The sequence below is a fragment of the Bos indicus x Bos taurus genome, chromosome 25, assembly GCF_003369695.1.
Source record: "Bos indicus x Bos taurus breed Angus x Brahman F1 hybrid chromosome 25, Bos_hybrid_MaternalHap_v2.0, whole genome shotgun sequence".
Lineage (NCBI taxonomy): Eukaryota > Metazoa > Chordata > Mammalia > Artiodactyla > Bovidae > Bos > Bos indicus x Bos taurus.
Window position 1 is genome coordinate 3,222,257 of NC_040100.1, and position 13,529 is coordinate 3,235,785.

Sequence of the window (13,529 nt, forward strand, 5' to 3'; positions counted from 1 at the left end):
GGGAGATCCACGAGGGAGACAGAGCCGCCAAGCGAGGGCAGGACTTTGAGGTGGAGTCCCAGGCCCCTGGAATGCAGGTTACACCTCGAGGTTTGTCCCGACAGGCAAGGGAGCTGGGCTTTCAGAGCCCCACACCCATCAGCGCTTGGCTGAGGGCTCACCTGGAGGATGAAGACCCCCTGCCGTCTGCACGCACAGGCTGAATGGCCCCAGGGCAGGCGTTCCAGAGCCAAGCATCCCTTGCTGGGAAGAACCATGGGAATGTGGGGGAGCTCAGGGACCTGGGGTCCAGACGCTGACCTCCCCGCTTTCCCCGGGCATCTCCAGTTCAGAGGGGGGATGCGAGGCTGCCCGTCCCGCTGGAATCACAAATCACCTTCATCAGGCCCCAAGGCGGTGATGAATTGTTCAAGGGTATAGAAAGCGAAGAACTAAATTTAGAGCCTCTTGATGAAAATGAAAGAGGAGAGTGAAAAAGTTGGCTTAAAACTCAACATTCAGAAAACTAAGATCATGGCAATTAGATGAGAAAACAATGGAAAAAGTGACAGACTTTATTTTCTGGGCTCCAAAATCACTGCAGGTGGTGACTGCAGCCATGAAATTAAAAGACGCTTGCTCCTTGGAAGAAAAGTTATGACCAACGTAGATAGCATATTAAAAAGCAGAGACATTACTTGCCAACAAAGGTCCGTCTAGTCAAAGCTGTGGTTTTTCCAGTAGTCATGTAGGGATGTGAGATTTGGACCATAAAGAGAGCTGAGCACCAAAGAATTGATGCTTTTGAACTGTGGTGTCGGAGAAGACTCTTGAGAGTCCCTTGGACTGCAAGGAGATCCAACCAGTCCAACCTAAAGGAAATCAACCCTGAATATTCATTGGAATGACTGATACTGAAGTTTAAGCTCCAATATTTTGGCCACTTGATACGAAGAGTCAACTCATTGGAAAAGACCTTGATGCTGGAAAAGATTGAGGGCAGGAGGAGAAGGGGGCAACAGAAGATAAGATGCTTGGATGGCATCACCCACTTGATGGACATGAGTTTGAGTAAGCTCTGGGAGTTGGTGATGGACAGGGAAGCCTAGTGTGCTGCAGTCCATGGGGTCGCAAAAAATCGGACTCGACTGAGTGACTGAACCGATCTGAACTGATATTGGTTGCTTGCAGCGTTTGGGTTTCCTCTGGAAAACAAGAGGCCAGTGATGCTTTCAAAGTGCCAATGCTGGGACTTCCCCAATGGTTCAGTGGTTAAGACACTGTACTTCCAATCCAAGGGACGCAGGTTCACTCCCTGATCAGGAAACTAAGATCTCACATGCCATCTGGTCAAAAAAAGAGAAAAGAATATGCCAATATCTTTATAGTAACTGTTTTTTAAAAACCAAAAGTGAGTGAAGTCACTCAGTCGTGTCTGACTCTTTGCGACTTCATGGACTATAGCCTACCAGGCTCCTCCGTCCATGGGGTTTTCTAGGCAAGAGTGCTGGAGTGGGTTGCCATTTTAAAAACCAAATTGCCAAATGCAGCCCAGAAGTCCTGCCCCGCGTTGGCTTCTGGGTCTCCCTTACAGACTTGCCCTGGACGATGACCCACGGGAACACCCTGCACACAGACTCTGATCTCAGAATTTGTTTCTGGGGACCCAGAACTAAAACGGAGGGGAGAATGGATTCCAACTGCTGGGAGAAGTGGAAACCTGAGCCCCAGCACACAGACCTCCTGCCTCCCCTACACTCGCCTGTGGGTCTGGTTTCTGCAAACAGAGTAAGTCTCTTGCAACAAGTTTGTCATCACTTCCAGGATCTGCCCTTGCTCAAGTTGTACTGTTTTCATTGGGAGCAGAGACGAGTCCCTGGCGTGGAACTCAGCTGCGCTTTCCCACAAAAATACCAGCGGCCGCTCACATCAGCGGGCGCGCCACCGCAGGCCAAGCCGGCCCCGAAGCGCCCTCTTAACCCCTGCGTCGCCCATCGTGATTCTGTCAGCCGCCCATCTGAGTCCGGGCGCTCTTCCTCCAGTCTGAGGGGGAAGAGAAAGGTGTCCTCACCCAGAACCAAGGCTCCTCTACAGGCCGGGGGCCGAGAGCTCCGTGTGTCATCTGAACAGACCCGGGATCTGGCGCTTCCTGGCCACTCTCCCGCAGACAGGCGCTGGCCTCCCGTTCAGACGTCCCCGTCTGGGTCACGGACCCGAGGACACCAGCCTCTCAGCCTTACAGCGAGCGTCGCGCAAATATTCACCGGGCAGCAGGCATACGGGGGGCTTCCCGGGGGCTCAGCAGGCAACAACCCGCCTGCCAGTGCAGGAGAAACAGGAGACGTGGGTTCAGTCCCTGGGTTGGGAAGATTCCCCTGAAGAAGGAAATGGCCACCCACTCCAGTACTCTTGCCTGGAGAATCCCATGGACAGAGGAGCCTGGCGGGCTACAGTCACACAGAGTCGGACTTAGCGACGGATCACGCGCACACAGGCATATGGAACGGTGCTTCACGGCACTGACCATCCAAGACACACCAAGAAAGGTCTCAGTGCGATACCAGATTGCCCAAAAGTAAACTCTCTCCCAAGCTGCTTGGGAGATCCGTTTGGGAGCATCCGCAGGAGCTAGTCACACATGGCTCCTGTGCCCCAGCCAGCTCCCTCATTCCCAAGCAGAGGAAGGGCGTGGGCCCCCCAGAAACACGTCCAAGCGCGTCACTGCGGCTCTGCTCGTAACAGGCGAAAGCTGGAAACAAATGTCTGCCAACGGTGGATGGGGAAGCAGCACGTGGCGTGTGCGATACAGCAGTGAGAGTGAACAAAGCCCCCTCCTGCAACAGGTGTGGCCCTCACACCCACCACACTGAGCAAAGTTAGCGCCTGTGTGCGGCCAGAGCCCATTCAGATCAAGTTCAAAGGCAGGCAAAGCTGTCTTACTCCATTCATGCCGCTTTAACAAAGCACCGTGGACGGGGTGCCTTGTAAACATCACGAATTTATTTTTCCAGGTTCTAGAGGTTGGAGAAGGAAATGGCAACCCACTCCAGTGTTCTTGCCTGGAGAATCCCAGGGATGGTGGAGCCTGGTGGGCTGCCGTCTATGGGGTCGCACAGAGTCAGACACGACTGAAGCGACTTAGCAGCAGCAGCAGAGGCTGGAGGTCCCAGATTGGGGTGCCAGCATAGCTGAATTCTGGTGAGGACCGTCTTCTAAGGTTGCGTGCGTGCTCAGAAGTGCCCAATTCTTTGCAGCGCCATGGACTTATGGACTGTAGCCCTCCAGGCTCCTCTGTCCATGGGATTCTCCAGGAAAGAATACTGGGGTGGGTTGCCATTTCCTCCTCCAGGGGATCTGCCTGACCCAGGGATTGAACCCACATCTCCTGCATTGGCAGGCAGATTCTTTTACCACCGTGCCACCTGGGAACCCCTCTTCTAAGGCTGCAGACGCCTTTATATAGAATGACCACACAACCCAGCAGTTCCACTCCTGAGTATACACCCCAAAGAACTGGAAACAGGAACTCAAACGGAATCGTGTGTAGTAATCTCCATTGCAGCCTTATTGGCCACAGCCAAAGGGTGGGAGCAACCCGTGTCCCTCAGTTGGTGAGTGGGCAAACCAAATGTGACATGCCCATACAGTAGGTTGTTTTAAGTTTATTTGATTGACGTGTAGTTGATTTATAATGCCATGTTCATTTCTGCTGTACAGCAAGGTGACTCAGTTATAGACACATATTCATTTCCATTACGGTTTGTTGCAGGGTGCTGACGCGAGCTCCTGGTGCTCCACAGTAGGTCCTCGCTGCTCGTCCCTGCTGTGTACTCGAGTTTGCATCTGCTCAGCCCAGCCTCCCAGCCCCTCCCTCCCCCTCCCACTCTCCCCCTTGGCAGCCGGCGTCCTTCTCTAGATGAGCTTGTTTGTCACACAGTCGATGTTTCTCCTCCATAAAAGGAATCGAGTGCTGATACATGCTAGAATGTGGTTGAACTTGAAAACGTAATGCTAAATGAGAGAAGCCAGGTCCCAAAGGACACGCATGGCACGATCGCACGTCCGTGAAATACCCACAGTAGCAGATCCATGGGGACAGAAAGGAGATGCCTGCTTTCCAGAGGCTGGGCGGCCCAGGGGAGGGGGGAGGCGAAGTGAGTACATCGTGGGGCGGGGTTTCAGGCCTGGCAGGCGTTGACCGAGTTCTGGAACCCCATGGCGGCGACGGTTGCGCAGTATTGTGAATTACTTCACGCCACCCAAGTGCGCGCTTTAAAATGATTCGAATGAGAGATTTTTTTTATGTTGTGTGCCTTTTGCCGCGCACACAGAAAGTTAAACTGAAGTTACCCTATGACTCAGCAATTCCACTCCAAGGTGTAAAGCCCAGAGAATTGAAAACACGTGTCCACACGAAAAGCTGCCTGCGAACGTCCGTAGCAGCATGATTCATGACAGCCGTACCGTGGAAACCATCCAAATAACCATTGCATGAGGAATGGGTGTTTTGATTTCTTAGGGTTACTGAAACAAATTACGGCAAAGCAAATGACTTAAAACGATAGGAACGCGCCGTCTCGCAGCCCTGGAGGCCAGAAGTCTGAAATCCAGGTGTCGGCAGGGCTGAAACCTGTGGGGGAACCGTTGCCTGCCTCTTGGGGCTTCTGGTTTTGCTGGCAGCCCTTGGCATCTCTTGGCTTGTAGCTGCCTCCCACCACTCTCTGCCTGTGTTGTCACATGGCCACCTTCTTTCCATGTATAAGGACATGGGTCATCGTGGATTAAAGGCTCACTCCAGGATGACCTTGTTTTAACTAATTATTTGGCAGCGATGATGGCACCCCACTCCAATACACTTGCCTGGAGAATCCCATGGACGGAGGATCCTGGTGCGCTGCAGTCCATGGGGAGTTGGAAGCGACTGAGCGACTTCACTTTCACTTTTCACTTTCGTGCATTGGAGAAGGAAATGGCAACCCACTCCAGTGTTCTTGCCTGGAGAATCCCAGGGACGGGGGAGCCTGGTGGGCTGCCGTCTATGGGGACGCACAGAGTCGGACACGACTGAAGCGACTTAGCAGCAAGCAGCTATTTCCAAATAAGGTCACATTTCTAGGAAGTAGAGGCTAGGACTTGGTTTCTTTTTCTGGAGCACATAGTTCCACTCCTAACAGCGTATGGACTAAAGGCGGTGTATGTACATGATAAGACATGATCCAGCCAAGGGAGGAAATGAAATCCTGACACATGCTGTGTTGTGGGTAAAAGCTGCAGGCGTGATGCCAAGTGGGAGAAGCCAGACACGAAAGGCCACGCAGCGTACAGTTCCATTTATGTGAAATGAAATACCCAGAACAGGCAACTCCATAGACGCATAAAACCGCTTATAGAGTGTGGGGGAAGGGGCAGAATGCAGAGTGACTCCTTGAACGGGTCTGGAGTTTGTTCTGGAGGTGATGAAAAATGCTCTGGAACCAAACAGAGGCAACTTTTGGTTGCCAAACCAAACAACTTTGCAAATGTAATAAAAACTACCAAACCGTGCACTTTACAAGGGTGAATTTATAGTGACCGAAGCCATGAAATTGAAAGACACTTGCTCCTTGGAAGAGAAGTTATGACAAAAATAGCATATTCAAAAGCAGAAACATCACTTTGCCAGTAAAGATCCATATAGTCAAAGCTACGGTTTTCCCAGTAGTCATGTATGTAGCTCAGTCCATAAAGCATCTGCCCACAATGCAGGAGACCTGGGTTCAATTCCTGGGTTGGGAAGTTCCCTTGGAGAAGGAAATGGCAACCCACTTCCGTATTCTTGCCTGGAGAATCCCATGGACAGAGGAACCTGGCAGGCTACATTCCATGGGGTCACAAGAGTCGGACACGACTTAGCGCTTTCTTTCTTTCTTTCTTCTTTCTTATACGGATGTGAGTGCTGGACCGTAAAGAAGGCTGAGCGCCAAAGAATTGATGATTTCGAACTGTGGTGTTGGAGAAAACTCTTGAGAGTCCCTTGGACTGCAAGGAGATCAAACCAGTCAATTCTATAGGAAATCAACCCTGAATGTTCATTGGAAGGACTGATGTTGAAGCTGAAACACCCATACTTTGACCACCTAATGAGAAGAGCCAACTCATGGGAAAAGACCCTGATGCTGGGAAAGACTGAAGGCAAAAGAAGAGGGTGGCAGAGATGTTTAGATGAGATGGTTAGAGAGCATCACTGAGTCAATGGACATGAATTTGAGCAAACTCTGGGAGATAGTGGAGGACAGGGGAGTCCAGTATGCTGCAGTTCATGGGGTTGCCAAGAGTTGGACGCAACTTAGCGACTGGACAACAGCAATTATTAATGGTATTTATCTCTTGAGTAGTGGGATTCAATCCCTGTGTCGGGAAGATGCCCTGGAGGAGGGCATGGCAACCCATTCCAGTATGCTTGCCTGGAGAATCCCATGGACAGAGCAGCCTGGCGGGCTCCAGTCCACGGGGTCACAAAGAGTCGGGCACGACTGAGCGACTGACACACACACACTGGGATCACAAATGACTTTGATCTTCCACTTTTTCCTGTGTTTTCCCTTTTTCCCACAATAAATCTGAATGCATTGTTTTTATCAGAAAAACATAGTGTGGGCCTTCTTTGGTTGAAAGCCACAGAAAGTAACTCAAACTAATGTAGACGAAAGGAGGGTGTTGGAAACTAGACAGAGAGCAAGACTTGCCCACCCAACAGCCGCTCTCCACCTCTTCCTTCCTAGCAGAAGCCTGGTTTGCAGGGTAGGAATGTGTCCCAGTAAACTACACTTCTTAGCTTCCCTTAAAACTGGGGACGGTCATGTTATGGAAAATAAGATAGAAACGGAAACTAGCTGGGTTGGAATTCTGGGAAAGATTTTAAGAGGTTGGCCATGCTGGCAATGTCCTTTCAACCTTCCTCCCTTCCTTGTCTCTGCTCTGTGGAATGTCATTGTGATGGCTTGTGCCGCAGCAGCAGTTGTGGCCGCATGTGACCTTGGGGATGGAGGCCACATGCTGAGGAAGGCTGGAGCAGAGGAAGAGTCTGGCACATTGGTGACTGTGGAGCCACAGACCAAACATGGGCTGTCTATTGCCAACATTTAGGCCACTGGCGGCTCAGACAGTAAAGAATCTGCCAAAGCAGGAGACCCGGGTTGGATCCCTGGGTCAGGAAGATGCCCTGGAGAGGAAATGGCAACCCACTACGGTATTCTTGCCTGAGAAATCCCATGACAAAGGAGCCTCGAGGGCTACAGTCCGTGGCGTCACAAAGAGTCGGACACAACTGAGCGACTAACACTTTCACTTTTTGCTGCTGCCTGCAAACTCATCTGTAACTGATCCAGCACTCGCTGGACCACTAGGAATCTGAAGAACCAGACTTGGAAATGAGCAGGGACCAAGGCAGCTCAAGAGTTAAGAAGCAAGAAACATACACAAAGTTATGGATGACTGCAGCACCATGGCTTGATGATTCTCCTTCTCGAGGGAGCAGCGGGTTAACAAACAGTCACCGGTCTCTGAAAACAAACCACACCCTTTCCTGGAAGCAAAGCTATAGGTTGGGACGACGAGAGAGAACACACGTGTCTATAAATCTGCCTTCAAAAAGTCCCACTTTGGAGATTTGCTTGCTTACTCTTGAGTAGTTCCAGAGAGAAATTTACCCTTTCAGTGTCTCAAATAAAATAAGAATTAATGGGTGCATGTGCCCACATTTCCCCACCACGAAAGATCTCTCCACCCGGCTGAACCGTAAACCGTAGGTAGTTGCTTGTGCCCAGATCGCCAGCGGGTGAGCCTTGCCAGCTCAGAGGTCCAGGATGTTTAACAAGTGATGAAGCGGGTCTCCAGCAGAACTGGAAGTACCGAGGCGAAATCTGAAACGGCTTCACGTGCTGTCGGACAGGAAACAGGAGGCTGGCAGAGCCATTCAGAGTCCTGGGAGCTCCATTTCGCAATCTGCAGAAATATCTGAGTGTGACCTAACCCACAAGGGGTGGGGGCCTGACCCTAAGATGGAAGGTCCCTCAGGAGGAGCAGGGGAGGGTGGGGGAGAACTCCACTCGTTTCTGGCCTCTTTCTTCTTTTGCCCCAGATTCCGTTTACAGGGGAAGACGCATCTGGTTGGGTCTCCTGAGGGTCTAGACACCCTTGGGCTTGAGGATGGCAGACTCCTGGTTGTACTCCCCACCCCACCCTCCCTCCACCAAACTGCATCCAACGGGAAAGGGATTGGCAGTACCTCAAGTGAGATCAGAGAAAATGGACAGCTGGGAAACATATATTTTAAATTTTTAAGTATATACATTTTTAAAATATTTTCATTTATTTATTTGGCTGTGCCAGGCCTCAGCTGGGGCATGTGGGATCTAGTTCCCTGACCAGGGGTGGGACCTGGGCCCCTGCATTGGGAGTGCAGAGTCTTAGCTGCTGAACCACCAGGGAAGTCTCTAAGTAGATAAATTTTAAGTTAATTTTTCCTTTAAAAAATTAAGAGTTTCTGTGCCCAGAAGAATCCTGTGTTGAAGCCAACCTGAAAAGCACTGTGATTCTCTCAGGTCACACGGAGATAAATGAAGATCTAGAAGGAAAGCAAGATATACACAGATAAGCCACATGATGACTGCTAAGACCTGCTAACTGCGCCCAACCAGAGCACCGTGGGGGAGCAGCCAAAGGGGGCTGTTTTCCTTTTGAGCCTCCAGATCAGAGGAGGCTTCCTGGAGGAGGTGACATTTGAGTAGAAGATGGGGATGAAGATAGAGATCTGTACCAAAGGATGTGGAGCTCTGAATGTCATCCTGAAGCTTTCTGTGGAAAATGGGGTGTCACTGAAGGGTTTTGAGCAGAAAGATAATCTGGGTCTTGTCTCAGCGGCCATGTAGAGATCAGATTGCTCCGGTGGGAGAGATTAAAAGTTAGGAGACCCATAAGAATGTTGCAGTCATTCAGATGAGCAGCGATAAGGCACTGCTCTGGAGACCAGGGAAACTAGGGTGATGATGCAAAACCGCATTCCAGGGAGCTAGACTGGGCAAGTCTCAGTGAATAATGGGATGTGGAGGGTCGAAAGGGAGATAATACAGGCTTTCTCTCCCGGGTGATGTGGTGCGTGGGGCTGCTCTGTACCCACCTGGGGAACTCAGGAGCAGTGTGAGTGGGGAAGAAGCCGAGGTTGATTGGGGTCAGGAAGGACTTGAGATGTTTCCTGATGGAAATAGTCTACCAGCAGTTGGAAATCTGATCACAGACAGAGTCAAGAAGAAACTGTTGGCCATCATCACCTCTGAGTACTGAATTATGAATTATTTTTGTTTGGTTGTTTTTAGGACCCTATGTGTTGCTTGGCATGTGTCGTCTGGTTATGAGAGAGAATATGCTTTTGTTTTGTTTTTTTTTTCAGTAGTAACAGGGACGTCCCTGGTGGTCCAACGGTTAAGAATCCACCTTGCAGTTCAGGGGACTCGGGTTCAGTCCCTGGTCGGGGAACTAAGGTCCCATATGCCAAGGAGCAACTAAGCCCACGAGCCACAGCTAGAGAGTCCACGCCCCTCAACAAAAGAGCCGAGGGCCACACTAAGACTCAACGCAGCCAAGTAAATAAATAAATATTTTTAAAGACCATTAATTCATTCACAGAATTGTTTTATATATATAGGTGTGTATGTATCTCAACAGCAGCAGACAGGTGGGGATCTGGGAGATCAGGACGCTCACAGACAGGACAGAACTGGGGAACGAGACTCGGCAGCAGCCAGTCAGTCTGGCGCAGACAGCGCCATGACCCAGCACCTCCTCTTTGCTGGGCTCTGGGGAACAAGGCAGTGGCCGTGGGAGGCGCAGTCCGCACCCTCAGAGAGCCCCGAGGACCGGGGAGGCGCCCGGAGAGGAGAGGCGTACAGATGGCCAGCTTGGCAAAAAAACAAAAAGGCAAGCACACGCACGTTCTGGAAGCTGCACAGCTGGGTGGCTGGCTGGGCAAAGATTCTACACTCTGGGCTTCTCTGGTGGCTCGGTGGTAAAGAATCCACCTGCCAATGCAGTGGGTTCAGTCCCTGACACCGGAGGATCCCACGTGCCACGGAGGAACTACTGAGTCTGTGTGCCCTTGAGCCCGAGCTGCGTGATAAGAGAAGTCGCCGCGATGAGAAGCCCACACACCGTGACGGAAAGTAGCCCCCAGTCTCCACAACTAGAGAAAAAGCCAGAAGGCCCAGCGCAGCCAAAACCAAATAAATACAATTTTAAAAAATTTTCTACATTCTCGTAGGCTCTGGGAGAAGAAGGCAGGGATAGCTGGTCCCTGGGAAAGTGCTTGGATCCACAGAGACCATTCATACTGGAGCAAGGGCATTCTCCTTCCTGGGAGGATAAGACTGAAGATGTTATGTCTCTGGGTTTCAGCCGAACATTTGACAGAGGTGCTCTGGCTGCCTCTCTGGGTGGGTTTCGACACCATGGGCTGAGGGGGTTTGAGAGACACAGACTCAAGAGAAGGCTCATGGACCAGATGCAGAGTTGTGACGAATGGGTCGACGACAAGCAGGAGGAAGGTCTTGAGATCTCACGCGTCTCCTCTCAGCTCCACCCTGTTCATCATTTTTTTTTTTTTTTTTAGAAAAACTGAGAAATAGATGCTGGCTCAGGATCAAGGACTTAAGCAAGCAAACGTCTCTGGAAAAAAGAACTGGAGGCCCTTTGGGGTGGGGAGCCCCATCAGCGGGTATGTTTGAGCAGCCCCTGGAGGACACCTTCCATGAGCAGGAAGACCAGAGTCCTGGAAGAAAGGGTGTAGTGGGAGCCCTACCACGTTTTCCAACACCAAGCCCCTTCCCGTCTACGAGAGCCCTTTGGAGCAACCACCTTCAAGCCCGCCATCTTGGCAAATGTGACGTGCTTACCACTGAGCAGTTGGGTTCTGGGTGGCACGGGGTCCCTGCCGTCAGTCATACCTGGGTTCCCATCCGAGCTGCACCTGTCCAGGCGTGTGCCCTTGAGACAAAGCACGCCAGCCCCCCTCCAGGGTCAGTCGCACCCCCCCAAGTCCTCTTGTCTGCGCTGTGTCCCCACCTTGCCCACCCCACGAGGCCACCCCATTCTCAGCACCCTCTTTCCTCTGAACCACCCCCAGCAGCCCCCCACCCTCCAGGCCCTCGTTACAGCCCCCCACCCTTCGGGTCCTCGTTGGCTGTTCTGTAAACCACGATGCTCAGTTTCTTTTTCTTCTCCTTGGCTTCCAGTCTTTGCAGGAAGACCAGGGGCTCTTTGCAGACGAGAGCCCAGCTGCTGCTTCTGGGGATGACCCGGGGCCCCGTCTTGCTTGAGACACACCCTTGGGGAGTGCGTGCTGTTGTCTCAAAGGCAGGTGCTGCCCGGGAGTTTGGGGTCATCCCAACAGAAGAGCTCACGGCACTTTCTGAGTGACACAGTGGCCCGTAACTCCAGCTTGGATTGGCCAAGACTGTCACCAGGGAGAAGGGGAAAGTCTAAGGAGTCTGTGGTTTGCACACAGGCAGAGCTCTGCCTTCTGTTTCACAGCCTCTTTGCTTGCTGCTTGCCCATCCCCCTTCTCAGGGCGTTCTACTCCTGGTTACCCCGGAGGTCCCTCCACCCAAGCAAGGTCAGAACTCCACCTTCCGTCCATCCCGAGCACAGGGTGGCTCTCCTCGGTAGTGCTTGTTCATGGTTTCCATGCATTTGGGTGATGCTTTATCACCAACTGTTTTCCTCGCCCTGGAGCTGTGTCCCCAGCACTTAGCCAGCTGCCTGTCACACAGCAATCAATCAATAAAGGCTGGTCCAGTAATTGAATGAACGCTCTCCGGTTCCAGCCAATATACGTGACCCTCCCACCAGTGTCTCTCCAAGCTGTCCTGTTAGAGGATCACTTGGGGAGGGGTGCTGGCCTGGCTCACACCCCCCATTTATCCTGGAAGCCAGAGGGCAGGGGAGGACCCCCTGGGAGAGCCCCAGGTCAGTCCTGGCAGTAACAGACAGGCCGATCGGCAAAAAGTCGGGGAGGAGCCGCTGCGGGTTTTTCTCAGCTTGGTTCTGTTCAATTCCCATCCTGCAGTGCCATCTCCAGGGCACCAGGGCACTCTGAGATGATCAGAGGTGCGGCCAGCTTGGCCGGAACCGCACAATCACCCTCATAATCAGAGCATTTGATCCGAGGAAGGTCAGAGCTCTGGAGAAGGACTTGCTCAATGCTGCTGTACACTGGTGACACCCACCGCCTGTCCCCTACTCCACGAGCGGGAGAGAGCGCGGGGCCAAGGCAGGAGCTGCCCTGGACCAGGGCTTATCCCAGGGCCACGTGCTTGGCAACCAACCCAGGATCATGCAAAGTACAGATTCCGTGGCAGTGGCCTGGGGTGGGGCCTGGGAGTCTGCATTTCTAGCAGATGGCCAATGCTGGTGCTGCTGGCCTGACACAGCAGTCCATCTTGACGTTTAAACTGTGGTGCAAGGGCTCTAACATCAGCATCTCTGGCAGGGTTTTGCTGCTCACGATGCTGTCCCCATCTGGGCGGCAGCAGCAGCACCTAGGAGTCTGTTACAAATACAGAGCCTCAGGCCCCACCCCAGACTCTCTGGACCAGAATCTGTATTTAAACCAGATCCACAGGGGATTCACAGACACGGTAAAGTCTGAGATGCTCCGCTCAAGAACCCTGGTCCTTAAGACCAACTGCATGTTGAAACCATCCGCCGAGCTTTTAAAAAATGACCTTGATGTAATCTGTGTTGGCTACAACCTGCATATCAGGGATTTTTTTTTTTCAACTCTCCAGGTGATTCTAACAGAAAACAAAGTCCAACTGCTTTTCTTCCTATTAGAATAGTTGATCAATATTTTATTAAATTTTGCTATAGTTTTCTTAACACCTACAGGAAATTTTTTCTCCGGGGAAGATACAGAAATAGCCAACAAGCACAGAAAACATGCTCAGCATCAGTAAGCTAGGGCCACCTACTAGGGTGATATCCTTGTGTCGGCGGGCGGTAAGAGGCGCCGGTGAGCACGGGCAGGGACCGGGACCCTCACACGCTGCCAGTGGAACGTAGAGTGACGTGGTGCCGACAGCCTGTCAGTTCCTCCAAAAGTTAAAACGGAGCTACCATATGACCCCGCAGTTCCACTCCTAGCTGTTTACCCCAAAGAATTGAAAACGGAGAATCAGATGTTTGTTCATGCAAGCTCATTGCCGCATTACTGACAATAGCCCAAAAGTAGACACAACCCAAGTGTCTACCAGCAGATGAATGGATAAACTATATGTGGCCTAGCCACACAATGGAATATTAATCACCCATAGAAGGGAATGGAGTGGCGTGATGCACGCCACACTATGGATGACCTTGCAAACATTATGAGCCAAGCTAGAGAGGCCAGACAGGAAAGAAAGCCGTGCAGGAGCCCTATTACATGATATATCTGGACTAGGCAGATTCAGAGAGGCAGACATGTTTTCCTGTGTCTTCAAAAAGCTGAGTTCTTGGACCCTCTTCTTCCAGTCTATTGC